Raw genomic sequence first — 14,995 nt, 5'->3', positions numbered from 1 at the left:
AACATCTGGCTGTTTTGTATATGCATAAGAATATATACATTTCTGAGGTATTTAGACATTTGTTTCTCTAAAATATCCTGGAGGAATTTTGACAGTAAATTCCAGAGTTAAAAAAAAAAGTTTTAACTTTAAAATTTTTGTTTGTTGCTATCTAGAGCCTTCAATTAAATATTTTAAAGTTTAAAAATAGGGCATTTTTAGAAATATAACCTTAACCTCACATTAATCTTTACAAAATTTGATCAATCTTCTCAAAAGTATTCATTCTAATTCTGTGGTTACCCAATGAAAATATGATCTAAGGAGTATTACTTTTATTCATTATTTAATTTTATGATGCCAGAAGATAGTTTCATATTTGTTCACAGATCACTGTTGTAACTACTTATTTTCTCCAGGAATTAATCTAAATACTATGTAATTTTAGATGGATTTATTTAAATAATTTTTAGTGAGTGAGATGTCCTATTTTGTTTTATGTTTTGCAAAGTTACTTTGTCCTGTTCGTAATGCTGTTAGATAATGACATGCATATTCGCTTCTCTCTCTTTTTACGTTAAGGCTGTTTGTTCTGGACTTCTGTTTGCATCCCCCCAGAATTCATGTGTTGGTCTTTACACCCAAAGTGACAGTGTTAGGAAGTAGGGCCATTAAAAGGGGGAGCTCCCATGCTGGGTCTAGTGTAAGCCAGAAAGAAAGCCCTCATTAGACATCAAATCTGCAGGCCCCTTGATCTTGTATTTCCTAGCCTCTAGAACTATAAGAAATAAATGTTGGTTATTTAAGCCACCCAGTCTATAGTATTTTTTTAAAACATTTTATTTATTTTTTAACCTTTTATTTATTTTCCCCTCTCCCCTACCTTTCCCTCTGGTAGTCACTAGTCCATTGACCATGTCCATGAGTCTCTGTTTGTTTGTCCTGTTCATTTGTTGCTTTTAGGTTTATATTCCACATATAAGTGATATCATGTGATTTTCGACCTTTTCTGTCTGGCTTATTTCACTTAGTATGATTATTTCAAGGTCCATTCATGTTGTTGCAAATGACAGTATTTCATGTCTTCTTATGGCTGAGTAATATTCCATTGTATATATGTACTACAGCTTCTTTAATCAATCACCTATCGTAGAACACTTCGGTTGCTTCCATGTCCTGGCCACTGTGAATAATGATGCTATGGACATTGGTGTGCAAATATCTTTTTGGATATGAGTTTTCAAGTCTTGGGGTAAATACCCAGTAGAGGGATTGTTGGATCATATGGTAGATCAATTCTTAGTTTTTTCAGGAATTTCCATACTGTTTTCCATAGTGGCTGTACCAATTTGTAGTTCCACCAGCAGTGTCTGAGGATTCCTATTTCTCTACATCCTCTCCAACATTTGTTATTATATATCCTGTTGATTATAGCTATTCTAACAGGTGTGAGTGAGATGGTATCTCATTGTGGTTTTGATTTGCATTTCCCTAATAGCCAGCAATGTTGAGCATCTTTTCATATATTTGTTGGCTATTTGTATGTCCTCTAGGGAGAAGTGTCTGTTCAGGTCCTCTGCCCTTTTTTGATTGGATTGTTTGTTTTGTTGTTGTTGTTGTTGTTGTTGTTATATAAGGCCTGAAACAATAAAATGCATAGAAGAAAACATAGGAACTAAACTCATGGACCTTGGACTTAAAGAGAATTTTATGAATTTGACCTCAAAGGCAAGGGAAGTAAAAGCAAAAATAAATGAATGGGACTACATTAAACTAAAAAGCTTCTGCTCAGCAAAATAAACTGTCAACAAGGTAAAGAGACAATCATCCGAATAGGAAAATATATTTACAGGCAATGCCTCTGATAAGGGCCTAATATCCAAAATATACAAAGAACTCATATGACTCAATATAGTATTTTTTTTATGGCAGCCCAAGCTAGGACATTAGTTTGGTTCTATTCTTAGGATAAGAATTTGTAACTAACTTCATGTCTAGAATAATCCAAGGAACATAGTGCTGATTTTCATGGTTCTGGTGTTCCAAAACTCAACTCTATTATGTTATGTTTAATCCATACATAAAAGAAGTAAGTTAGATTTGTCTAGGTGATACATAAATTAAAGTAAAAAAAAAATTTAAATGAAATGAATTTTAAAAAGACAAGGCAATTTAAACAGAATAGAATTGAGAAATACCTGTTGAAGATAATACAGTATGCCACTGTTTTTATTATTAATAACACTCTGGGTTGTTCCAGGGACTTTGTACACAGCAATTGATTGTTAGAGTATGAAATTTGCAAAAGGTCAGGAAAGGCTATAATCTGGGTGACCTGACTAGGAAACTATACACATTTTTTGAACACAGATTATATACAGATTGCTTGACAATCTCATGTTTACAGATTCAGGGATGGAAATTTATGGGTTAAGTAGTTTGTCTAAGGACACAGAGCTCAGAAATAGCAGAGGTGAGGATTAGAGCCCACACTATTTCTTTAGTATCATGTTTTCTTGCTACTGTGGATACTGTACATTATATTTCCTTTTCTCACTTCTCTAATTTGTGAATTGTTCTGTCTCTAACAGTTATACCTTGGTGAGAGAGAGAGAGAGAGAGAGAGAGAGAGAAAGAGAGAAAGGGAGAAAGAGAAAGAGAGATATCCTTGGCATAACATAAATAGCAATTGGCTTTATTGCTAATAACACAATAATTTAATCTCTGTGACTCAGGGAACACACAGTGTATATAGATTCTCTCACTCTTCTTTTTCTTTTCATTTAATTTCCATAATTTTCATTATTCCAGAAGTAATATAACCATGTTTGCGCTGGATGAGATTTAACAGGTTAACTTTGCTGAATTTAGAATTTATGTTTTCTTCTCTATTCAGTCTCCTAATGGCAGAAAAATGAGAAGGGTTTTAACTGAAAGAGGGAAAAAAGGAAAAAAACGCATTGGTTCTCACTAGATGTGGCTTCTACATGCTGGACTCTCAGCATGATTTCGGGCCCCAACACAAAAGTAACTAAATTTCAACCTTCATACACATAACATGTACTAATTTCATTCTCAAGATGCGTGTGTGTGTGTGTGTGTGGTTTTTACCACTGTCCCTCAACTTTTCAGGTTTAGATCTTAAGGCCTAGAGGATTATATTATAGTGGCTGGAAAGCTAATCCTCTTTTGTTTTTTTTCCCCATCTTCAAAAATGGAAGTTAAATAGCTATCTTTTATGGTGAAATAGGAGGAGTATTGAACTATGAAAGGTTAAATTCCAGTTCACGTCTAATAGTGTGACTCTACCATATCAGTGCTGTATGAATTTTAGTTTCTGTGGTTGTTTACAGGATGTAATATATAAATAAAATTTTGTTATAAGCAAGGAAGCAAAATTTTAAAATGATAGAACTATTAAGTTCCTGATTTAGATATTTGTGGTAATTGTTAGTACCTGAAATGTAATCTATTCAACTGACAAGTATTTTGTGACACATTTAAAACTCTCAAATGAGTTGGCATCTGATGGCTCCCTTGTGGTCTGGGTATGGGTGAGAGAAGAGAAGGGAGTTCTGCTGATGGAGAGAAGATTCATGGGGTATGGAGGGCTCTGTCACCTTAGGACAGGGAAAATGCTAAACAAATACTATAGCTAGGAGTCAGGTGATAATTCAAGTCATCAACAACACAACAACAGCAGTACATTATCTATTATTTAGTTAGCTTCTGTTGTATGACAGATAGTATAAAAGGAATTATCATTCATGTTCCCATTTAATTTATTCATTCACTGCATATTTCAATGTATGTACCATGGTATAGGTACTGTTCTGAGCATTGAGATTGCAAGGATGAGCAAGACAGACAAGTCTTTGCTTTCATGGAGCTTAATTTTGTAGGAAAGACATACAATAAGAAACAAAGAAACAAAATAATAAAATTAGTTAGTAAAGTATTATATTATAAAATACACAACATAGGCAATGTGAAGGAGAAGGGGAAGTTATATTTGTTTGGGTAATCAGGGAAGGCCTGAAGGCAAAACAGCATTTGAAATGAGACCTGGATGATGAGAAGCCAGATATAATAAAGATCAGAGAAGGCACAGTCTAGGTAGAGGAAAGATCAGGTGCAGAAGAACAACTGAAGAGAGAATACCTTTGGATTATGGAGGAACTCAAGAAGGCCAATGTGGCTGGAGCACAGTGAATAAAGGAGAGAGGGGATGAGAGTTGAACCTGGGGAGATATGCAAGGGTTAGAGCATATTGTGGCTTATAAGCCATGGGAAGAGTTAGTTTTATTTTGGGTATAAAGCAGAGATTTTCACAGGGAATGGCATTATCTGTTTCATGTTTTAAAGTGAGAATTATTTAGAGTGTAGTTTGTAGAAGGGTCAAATGTGGAAGCAAGGAATGAATGGGAGGCCACTGCAGTACTCTAGGCAAGAAGTATTCGTAGCTTCAGTTAGAGAAGGAGGCAGAGAGAAATAAGAATTTTTGGGGATAAGATTGAAGAATTTGCTGATAGGATGTGCTGGAAGAATGGTACAGTTTTTAAGTGAAAAATAAAAATAGTTACCAAAGAGATGGACATCATACTTTTGAGAGGCAGTTTTAGTTAGGATACTGGTTGAACTGGTGGAAAATACCCCTCAAAACCAGAGCCTTAACTAAAATGGACCTTTATTTCTTCACTAACAATCTAAGTAGTTCAGGACTGAGGTGATAGGGAATGGTGGGGACCTAGGATTCTATCATTTTGTTCTGTTATTTTCAACATTCAGATTCCTTCTTGTGATTTATGGTGACTGCTTTGGACCCTTCTACCATTTTCCAAGCAGTGGGAAAGGAGAAAGAGAAGATGATTGTACATTTTTGCTTCTTAAGGATACAACTCTAAATTTGTATTTACTACTTCCGCCCTTATCCCATTGTCTCATATCAAGATATATAATACAATATATACCTACAAGCAGGGGTCGAGGGTAAGAAAATGTGCTTTAGCTGGGTAGCCACATGACTAAGAACTATGACCACCTACATCAATATGACATAACTATTAGGACTAAGGACCGAGAACATCTGTGTCAACATGACTTAGTTGTTTGTTCCAGGCCAGAAAAGATAAGACTTTAAATCAATAAAAAACTTCACTATTTGCTTCAGGAAATTCTTGTAAATCAATTTGTCTGAGACAACTCTGTTTTGCTCGTCTGTTCAGAGGTTGCTTTTTAAACAAAAGCTTACTTCTCAACATTTACTTCAAGACCCTTGCCTTGCTGTGTCCACCAATCCTGAGCTATCATGTCTTGAACTTCGTCTAGTCACAATCAGTTCCCTTCCTTAAAAGCCTGCTTTAGAGCAACTGAGGCCAGGATGCAAACCCTATAAATATCTCGCCTCTAAACTCTCTACTGATACACTAAAACTTTGTGTTCTTTCTCCCTTACTGAAGTGAGTTTAAATAACCTTAGTTTTTGTTTTATTAGAATTGATTATAGTTAAGAAATTTTAGCTATCTTGATGTTCACCAGGATCCAATTGAGATGTCTCTTAATGCCATAGCACTAGAATCTGGGCAAGTCTCGAATTGGGTCTGAGTTCCAATTATTTTTCACTGAGCCACAAGTGCTAAGTTTATATTTCTCCCCAAGAAATATTTTCCTTTTAGGAAACTTTTGGTACATAATTAGGTTTATAAACTCTTATCATTGATGGAAACATGCCTTATTACTAATAAAACTACTGTTTTGCTTGTCCCTGCATGTTCTTGTTTCTGTATGTTTTAAATACATGAGCGAGTTTATAAGGAGAGGATGAGTAGAGGCTTGATAAACCCATCTTTGAAAACAGGTCCAGAAAATCTTGTTGGACATCTCTTATACACAGTCTTCTTTGGGTTACCTTATCTAGACATTATAATACTTACCTAAGTTTTGTATTTGTATTGTGAAAACTATTTTTTTTTAGTTCATTCTACCCAGAGTAAGGAGCTTTGTAGATTCTCAATCAGTGATGTTTAGTCTATTGGCTACATTATGGAGACACGACATTGTAAACTTGGAATTTTTATTAATCATGACGGTGCTCTTGGGATTGTTTCAGCTTAAGCCTAAGTTTGCTCTTCCTCTGAGCAATATATTGTGTATGTGTTTACACTATAATTCTACCCCATGCGACTCTCTTTCTGAATAGTACGACTTCATCAAGGATCATTTAGAATCATAGGAGCCACTTTGGGAGATCTTGTTATTATTTTTTTTAGTTTCAAGTACACAGTACATTGGTTAGACATTTATACGGTTTATAAAACGATCCCCCTAATTGCTCTTTTTCTTCTCTGGCTCTCCACATTAATAGCCATTACACTAATGCTAACTGCATACTCTATGCTATGCTCCCCATCCCCGTGACTATCTATCAAGTACTAATTTGCACTTCTTTAATGCTTCACTCATTCTCCAAGCCCCGCAACTCCTCTCCTCTCTATCACCAGATTGTCCTCTATATTTGTGTCTGTTTTTGATTAGTTTGTTTTGTTGTTCCTTAGATTTTGCATATAAGTGACATCATATGGTATTTGTCTTTCTCTATCTGAATCATTTCACTCAGCATAACCTCTAGGACCATCCATGTTGTTGCAAGTGGTAGGATTTCATTTTTTAATATTCCATTGTATTCCATTGTATATATGAACTATAAATTCTTTATTCAATCATCCATTGATGGACATTTAAGTTCCTTCCATATCTTGGCTATTGTAAATTTTGCTGCCATGAATATAAGGGTGCATAGATCTTTATGAATTAGTGTTTTGGTCTTCTTTGGATAAATATCCAGAAATATAATTGCTAGATCAAAAGGTATATCCATTTTTTTATTTTTTAAGAAACCTCCAGACTGTTTTCCATAGTAGCTGTACCAATTTGCAATCCCACCAACAATGTACGAGGGTTCCCTTTTCTCCACAACCTTGTCAACACTTGTTCTTTGATGTATTGATGATAGCCGTTCTGACAGGTATGAGGTGATTGGGGGATCTTTGATATGTACAAAATTTATTTGAGAAGTGTCATACCATGAAAATGGTATAAAATTGCTTCTTGAGAAGATTATTTGGCCAAGGCATGTAGAAATTCTAAAATTAAATTTTCTTTAGTCTTTCCAAATGAAGAGCTAAACTTAATAAGATAAATATTATCTTAAATTGGCAGACAAAGGAACAGGCTTAAGGGACAAATAACTCATCTAATGACATAGAGCTGGCATGGTAGGCAGAATGATGACCTTCCCTTCACCCAAAGATATTCATATCCTAATCCCCAGAACCTGTGAATATGTTACTTTACCTGTCAAATGTAGCTATAATTTACAGATATGATTACGTTAAGGATCTTGAGAGGGGGATGTATCCAGGATTATCTGTGTAGATCCAATATAATCAAAGGGTTTTATTTAAGCTCTCCCTCTTAAAAGTGGAAGAGGGAGTCAAGAAAATTAGAGTCACAGAATGCTTGAAGATGCTATACTGCTGGCTTTGAAGATGGAGGCAGGGAAAATGAGACATAGAATGCAGGTGGCTTTGAAAAGCTAAAAAAGGCAAGTGAGTAGATTCTTCCCTAAAGCATCTAGAAAAATGCTGACACATTGATTTTAGCTCATTTTGGCTTTTGACCTCTAGAAATGTAGATAAAAATTTGTATTGTTTCAAATCATCAAGTTTGTGGTAATTAGTTACAGTAGGAATAAGAAACTAATACAGCTAGTACATGTTGAAGCAGGTATTTGTCTTTTCTACACTAAATCACTTATTTTTAACCAACCCAGATAGCCTCCCCCTACCAAAAAAAAAAAAAAAAAAAAAAAAAAAAAAAGAGTAAAAGCAGCAAACAAACAAATCTTGCAAACACCAAAGGGACCAAAACCAAAATGAAAGCCAAGATAAGTAATTAGGAACCCAATAATAAAATAAAATAAATAATAAAAATGGTGTGTTGGTGGTGGTAGCAGTGGTGAGGAAAAGATGTACACTGAGGGAGTGGTTTTATTAAAAAAATGTGCTTCAAATAAATATTGGTTTTATTATACCTTGTTCAAAGTGTTTAACTGGGAAAATAAAGAAAAAAGTGTCCAAACAGGGCAGGCACTATCCACAACATCCAACACTTCAGAAACATTCTCTTTTGAAGTGTCCTTCTATTTTTAATTGATTCGCATCTCTGTTCATTTCAGAAAAACTCTTTCTAAATTTAATGATTCAATTTAAAGCTAGTATCAATAGAAAAATATTTTTTATCATATTTTCTTCTTCTTTCATGTCCTTTTGGTCAACAGAAAGATTTTTAATATCAGCCATTTCAGGTAGGGCAAAGTCACATGATAAACTGAACTTCAAAAGGAATAATTTTTGATTTTCACAATGTTATATCCTTGTACACCCATGATACTACTTGCTAATTAGTTTAAGGTACTTGGCAGCCAACGTTGCGAAGGTTCTGTGAAGCTGCTGCCCATCACCTCTGCCCCGTCAATATAATTGTCTAAAACTATCTACAACCAGCCCCCTCTTCACTTAAACATTCCTGATGTCAGTTATATCCTAAAAATTCTAGAGAAAGAAATCTTACCATAGAGCCTACTCCATATTTATATATGCTGTTGGTACATCCCTTTATCCCTAAATTGTATTTATGAAAACAGATTTAGAGAATCTAGTCTTTATTTTCATCTGTGGATTACTTTTCCTTTTCTCTTGTTCCTAATTACACCAACAAGACAGATATCTGAGAAAATAAGTGTGGTTTCACTGACCATGTATAGTTTTCATTCTTGTACAAAATTTTGATATAATTTAAATTCCCATAAAGACAGATGAAGTTGTTTTCAGTGATAGTGCTCATGTTAGTACTACTCGCAGGATACTCTTTTATGGCATGGCAATAATAAAGAGCCACAAGCTCTTGCTGAAATAGCAAACTCAAATCTTCTTTTTTCCCCTTTTATTCCCCAAGTAAAATTTTGAAATTGTGTACATTAGCTTCTCTCTTAGCGAAAGACATGAAGTCTGCAATCTGGTAACCCTTTTCAGCACTGAGTATGGACAGCGCCTAGGATGCCAGTCCATCCTAGGCAGGTGTTGCTCCCTCTGGGTAAAAGAGACATAAAGGTAGATATTGAGAATTACATATCTCTTCAAGAAATCCACTTTTTGTACTAACCATGGCCTGAAGCCACTTTTCAAAAACACTGTAAATATGGAAAATAAAATTCGTTTTTTTAAAAAAAAATGAAATTTATTTTTTTGACTCAGTAATACAATAGATATAAAATTCCTCAAAGTGAAAAAAAATCTATTCTTCAATCTGCTAGTTGTTTCTACATAGATTACCACCATAACTGCTTCTGTGCCTTTACAAATCTATTTATACACACTTTTCTTTCCCTTTGACATGGGTAGCATATCGCACACACCACTATACACCTGAATACATTCACTTTTTATTATTTGCAGTAGTTATGCTCTGTGAAGTTGCCACTAACACCAAATTAGCAAATATTGAACTCTAAAGAGAAATACAAGGTTAGTTTCCTGTGAGCCTTTGGTCACATTTTCATCACCTGATCACTATATAACCTTGTTTTAGGTATCTTTCTATTTAAAGACACCTTACTTTACATATTTTGTTGATTTATTAACTTTGAACTCACAGCCAACAACACTATAACTCATGACTGATCAAAGCTTATATGACATGTATTTTCTTCGTAAGGCACAACAAAGCCTGTGCTTAGTAATACTAGCTAGCCCTTGAGCAGGGTGTTTGGGGGCCATTTTAAATAGCAAAATCACCAAAAACACAAAATGTGGAAAATGTAGCACTAAATAGAGCCCCTAAAACATTCGTTTATAGAATAAGCAATGAAAGAAGACCTTTTTCAACTTCAACTAGAAACGTGTATACTAGGTGACTCAATTTTTTTGCTGCTTTCTGCCTATCAAATAAATGCAAAAGTTCTGCCGATATTGACTTGGAGGTTACAAAGAAATTTTCTCAAGTAAGTAAATTCACAAATGTGGAATCTGTGAATAATAAAAATTGATTTCCTTAACAATCTACTGCCGCATCCAGAAAATGGTAAATCCTGCCACATCCAGCGCAGCTCTGGAAAATATACCTGAGTGGGAATGGTGGGAGATGAAGAAAAGAAAGAAGACAGAAAGCTGGGATCAGGAAGCCCACTTTCCACTGATGGTGGAGCAGTGGCACAGTTTTATTTTTGCAAACTGCTTTTATACAAGAACGTACAATTGCTAGCTAGCATAAGCAGTTTCTCTAAGGCATAATAATACTGTTTCTTCTACTTCTCTGAAGCTACATCTTATCATGACCTTCAGTTTGTCTGCCTACAGCTACATTTGTACTATCTTATTCTCAGAAGGAATTTGCAGAGGCGAGGCAACCCTTGGTTGTCCTCACAGACTGCAAGAATCTTGTCAGCTTACAATCTGCTCTCCACAATCTACTTCACACTACAGAGTGTTGTTCCATTCTTTTAATTAGTAATGTTTTATTCCATTTATGAATGCAACACATGGATTTAACCAAACTCTCGGTAAAGGAGATTTAGATTTGTTTTGTTGTTGCAAATGATGCTAGGAGAAATAGTCTTGTACGTGTTATTTTGCACATATGTAAGTGTAACTTTAATATATATTTCTAGAAATTGGATTGCCAGATCAAAGTATATGTGAAATTTTTCTCTTGATAGATATTTTCCTTGCTGTTTTGCTACTTTTTAATAAAGCTGCTCCATTAAAATATTGCTTTCCATATTTTGTAAGCAAACACTTCATCTTTTATAATAGAAGTATAACTATCCTTTAAGAAAAAATGTCACATTTCAAGTTTTGGAAAATCTAAAACTTGAATTGAGCTCTATCCTGTAGGGAAAAAGTAAGATTCTTTCAAATGGATTGTTGTGCTATGAGACAAAATTAAGTTTAAAAAAATGGTGAATTTCATTTAATTTCATACTGGTTGCTGGGATTTGGTAAATGTCCTATGTGTTTCAAGCAGAACATGGTGATCAATAAGTGATGACAAAGTTCAAAGTCAGTCATACACCTAGACTGCTACAGGCAGCTCCCATCCCACCATACTTTTGTGGCAGCAGACCTACTGGTATTGGAGAAGAGTGACATGAATTCTATGACTGTCCAGGGAAGGAGATATGCTACATATTCTTCCTGTCAAACAAAATGTGGAAAGCAATATAAGATGACCTTGTACATGTTATAGCTAGCCTACAGAGGACTGTAAGATTACATATTAACTATATAAAAAAAAAAAGGAGTATATTTTGGCATGACTTTTGATTAAGACACTTTAACTTGTTTTCAACATAAACCCAAGCAAGATTTGCTATTGATACTTGACCTGAATTTTGACATTTTCTGTCTTTGACCTGTGTGACTGAAAGATTGATAAAATTTGACTCTCTTTAATGGAAGGAGAAAGCTTGATAAGACTGCTCATTATACAAGGATCTGGGGGCATAAGAGTTTGAAATTCAAAAAAAAATGTTCTTAGAGTAAGAAGCATGAGGCAAAATGTTGAATGTAGATTTATGTAGATGATAAGTTCAAGAGCTATTTATGCTTATAAAATAATAAAATCAGAACCAGGTTGCTGGAGTCAGGTGAACTGACCAGAAAGAAGGTGAAATATCATTATCACACAGAATCAGATCAGATAGGACTTGGTGGGCCAGGTAGGCATTGAATAAACTCAACACATATGGATTATTAATTACAGATTATCTAACAAACAGTGGTTATGAAACCAAGGCAAATTACATAGGTTATAAATTTAACAAGATATGTCCGTTGACTAACCTTGATACATGTAGGTTTCTATCAGGATAAGAACTGATTTCCAAGTATGGCTATCCTGGATTCTATAGTTGAACTTAGGCAAGAGCACAAGGTAGTGAAGGGGCATAAAAAGGTTTGGATGCCATATTCGTTCAGTTTCTTAGAAAACTTTTGTTATATTCATGTTATAAATTCTGCTTTAAAAAATTCTTCAGAATTGTAGTACCTACAGGATTAATTATAAACTTTTAAATATGTCATAAAAGGGCCACCATTTTTAGCTTCGATCATATTTCCTTATTCCCAGAACTCCACCACATCCGCCCAGATTTCTAGCTACTCCAAAGCATTAAAATTTCTCGAATATGCCATGTTCTCTCTTGCCTAAGATGGTGTACATCCTGTCCCTTCTGCCTAAACACCCTACCCTTCCTCTTGTCTATCTATGTGTAAGACTGTCAGTCAAGCATTACTCTTCTTTGAAGGCTTCCCAATCATCCCAGTAGAATTAACTGCTCCTCCTCTTCTCAGTTCCCATAACATCTCACATAAGTTTCTCTGTTTCTTATCTCTGCTGCCATTGATATTATTATCCCCATATGATAGCTATGGAAACCGAAGCCCAGAGAGATTATAGCAAAATGGCACCTATCTTGAATATCAGCTATTCCCATTCTGTAATCACTGGTTACTCTTCAAGAGGTTTAATTACTTATATTTTCTAGTATGGTGTAATTCATACTTAGTCACTTTCTGGCTGAATGGGATAAAGTGCATAGAAAAATACAGTGATAGCTGAATTTACTTTTAATGTGGAAAAACCAATAGGCTTGAATTAAAGACTAAATTATATATTTCTTATGTGAAAATTTCTCTTTCCTTAGCTACTTCCAATTATACCTATGTATCATTGATGATAATGTCTCTACTCTCAGTCGTAATCATTACGGTAAGACTTAGAATTAGTGAAAATTACAAACTACTTAGAAGTTCCCTGCTTTTTCTTTAAAACAAGACATTAAGATAGTTGCCTAAGAATTATTACAGATGAGATGTGATTTACTCAGAGTAATATAGTCATCAATGGTGATGTGACTTAAAAACAACTTGTTTGAATCTTCATACACTGCTCTCTCGCACTGTTTTATGAAAAAATATTAAACTCCTTTTTTAGTTTGCTTTCATAAGTTCTCAACTCAATTTCTACAAATCGAATGTTTCTGGTATCATATTGAGAAATTAGCACTTTGAATTTTGTATGGTATAAATGTAAGTCTGCAAATCAGGCAGGCCAGAAACAATACATCTTTTTATTTTCCATAAATCAGTTAATTTCTACTATTTAACACAAAATTCTAATCTCATTAATTCTTGGGCTTCCCTCTTTTCTCAAGGTTATATAAGGGTCTGAGACCTCCTAGTGTTAGGGCTTCAGGGGGAGGGTCACCAAGTCATCTGTCTCCACAAGCTACTTTGAGACAACCAATATTCCTGACTAAATGGCCCCTTCAGGTCTATGGCTGTATATGGTTTTGTGCCAGTGACACAGAAAAACATTCTTTTTTGGGAGTCTTGGACACAGCAAGCCAAGAGATCCACTATGACAGAACTCTCTCCTCTTCCCTTCCCAGCACAAAATGATGCACATAGTTTCTATGGGTTGTCGAAACATGGCTAAGGAATTCTCCCTGAACTCTTCTAATCAACCTGCTTTACTTTCAATTTGATTTTTTTTTCTTTTCAATATACTTGCTAAATGTTCTAAGGGCTTAAATTTTGGAAACAAAAATGAGAAGGACTCATGGCTTACTTATATTTTTAGCCCTTTCACATACCTTACATCTTCTGAGTTGGGAACATGTTTAGTACAGGCAAAGAAGGTAGATGAAGAATGTGTGGTAAGGGGAACAGGGAGAGTATGGCAGGACAAACTTGTAAATCAATCCAAAAATCTCAGCATAACAATATTCCTCATCAGTATTTTTAACCTTGCAATACGCTACTTTCCATACCATAGATGCAGGTATAGATTAGGAGAAAAAAATAAGTATATGTAACTGTAATTTTCATGATATTTCAACACCAGACCATTGTCTCTGGAAATATGGTCATCATATCAAATATTAACGTGCACAGGATTTTAAAACCTAATTTGTAATTGTGCCTACAATATTTTAATTAAAGGTAAGTCATTTAATGAAATCTACTTAGTTTCTGAGCTCCTATAATTGATTTTCTTTAGGAAAGTGGTGAAGTCTCTCTAAATATTGGATATTTTCCTCCTGTGTAAATGTCGAACTCTAGAGTTTTTTAGTTCTTTTATGAACTTTAGTTTTCTTATATAACTTTTGGGTGGGAAAGAGTTTTCCATGACGTTTTCCATGTAGAAGTATTTTTTATCTAAACACTCTCAGCTTTGGATCTTAAATTTACTTCTCTCTAGGGAGGTTAAGTGAGTTTCCTCATTGTTGAGTTTGGCAGAAGAACTGGAAATCAGTCTTCGGCCTTTCCCCATCCTTCCCTTTGAGGTCAATCTGCCTATAGAAAGCAGGCCTTCTGACCTCTGCTTTGAAATTTGACAGAGAAGGTCTCCACATGGGGAGATCTGTCTACTGCAGCCTCTGAGTGAGTGAGTGAGTTGTTCAACTTAGAGCCTGTATTAATTCCCTTTCAGAGCTGTACTAATTCCCTTTCAAAATCATGTTAACCAGTATTAGTTCTATAAGTAATACAGATGAGGTTTTAAATCTTCATTTTGTCTAATTTTTTCTTTTATTTCTTAATTAGTTCAGCTGGGGCAAAACAATGATGCAATTAGTAGGGTTTCTTTTAAAACAGCGGCCTCCAACCTTTTTTGGCACCAGGGACCGGTGCTCCTATGAGAATCTAATGTCTAATGATCTGAGTTGAAGCTGAAGCAGTGATGCTAGCACTGGGGAGTGGCTGCAAATACAGATGAAGCTTCACTCACTTGCCCATTGCTCACTTCCTGCTGTGCAGCCTGGTTTCTAATAGGCCATAGACCGGTACCGGTCTACAACCGTGGGGTTGGGACCCTTGTTTTAAAACACTAGCAATTACTTTGAATAAACTCTTTAGTTTCTAGGAGTAAAGCTGTGCTTCATATGGAACAAAAG

The sequence above is a fragment of the Pteropus medius genome, unplaced genomic scaffold (genome assembly GCF_902729225.1).
Source record: "Pteropus medius unplaced genomic scaffold, Ma_sr-lr_union100, whole genome shotgun sequence".
NCBI lineage: Eukaryota > Metazoa > Chordata > Mammalia > Chiroptera > Pteropodidae > Pteropus > Pteropus medius.
Note: the sequence above shows the minus strand (reverse complement) of the source record.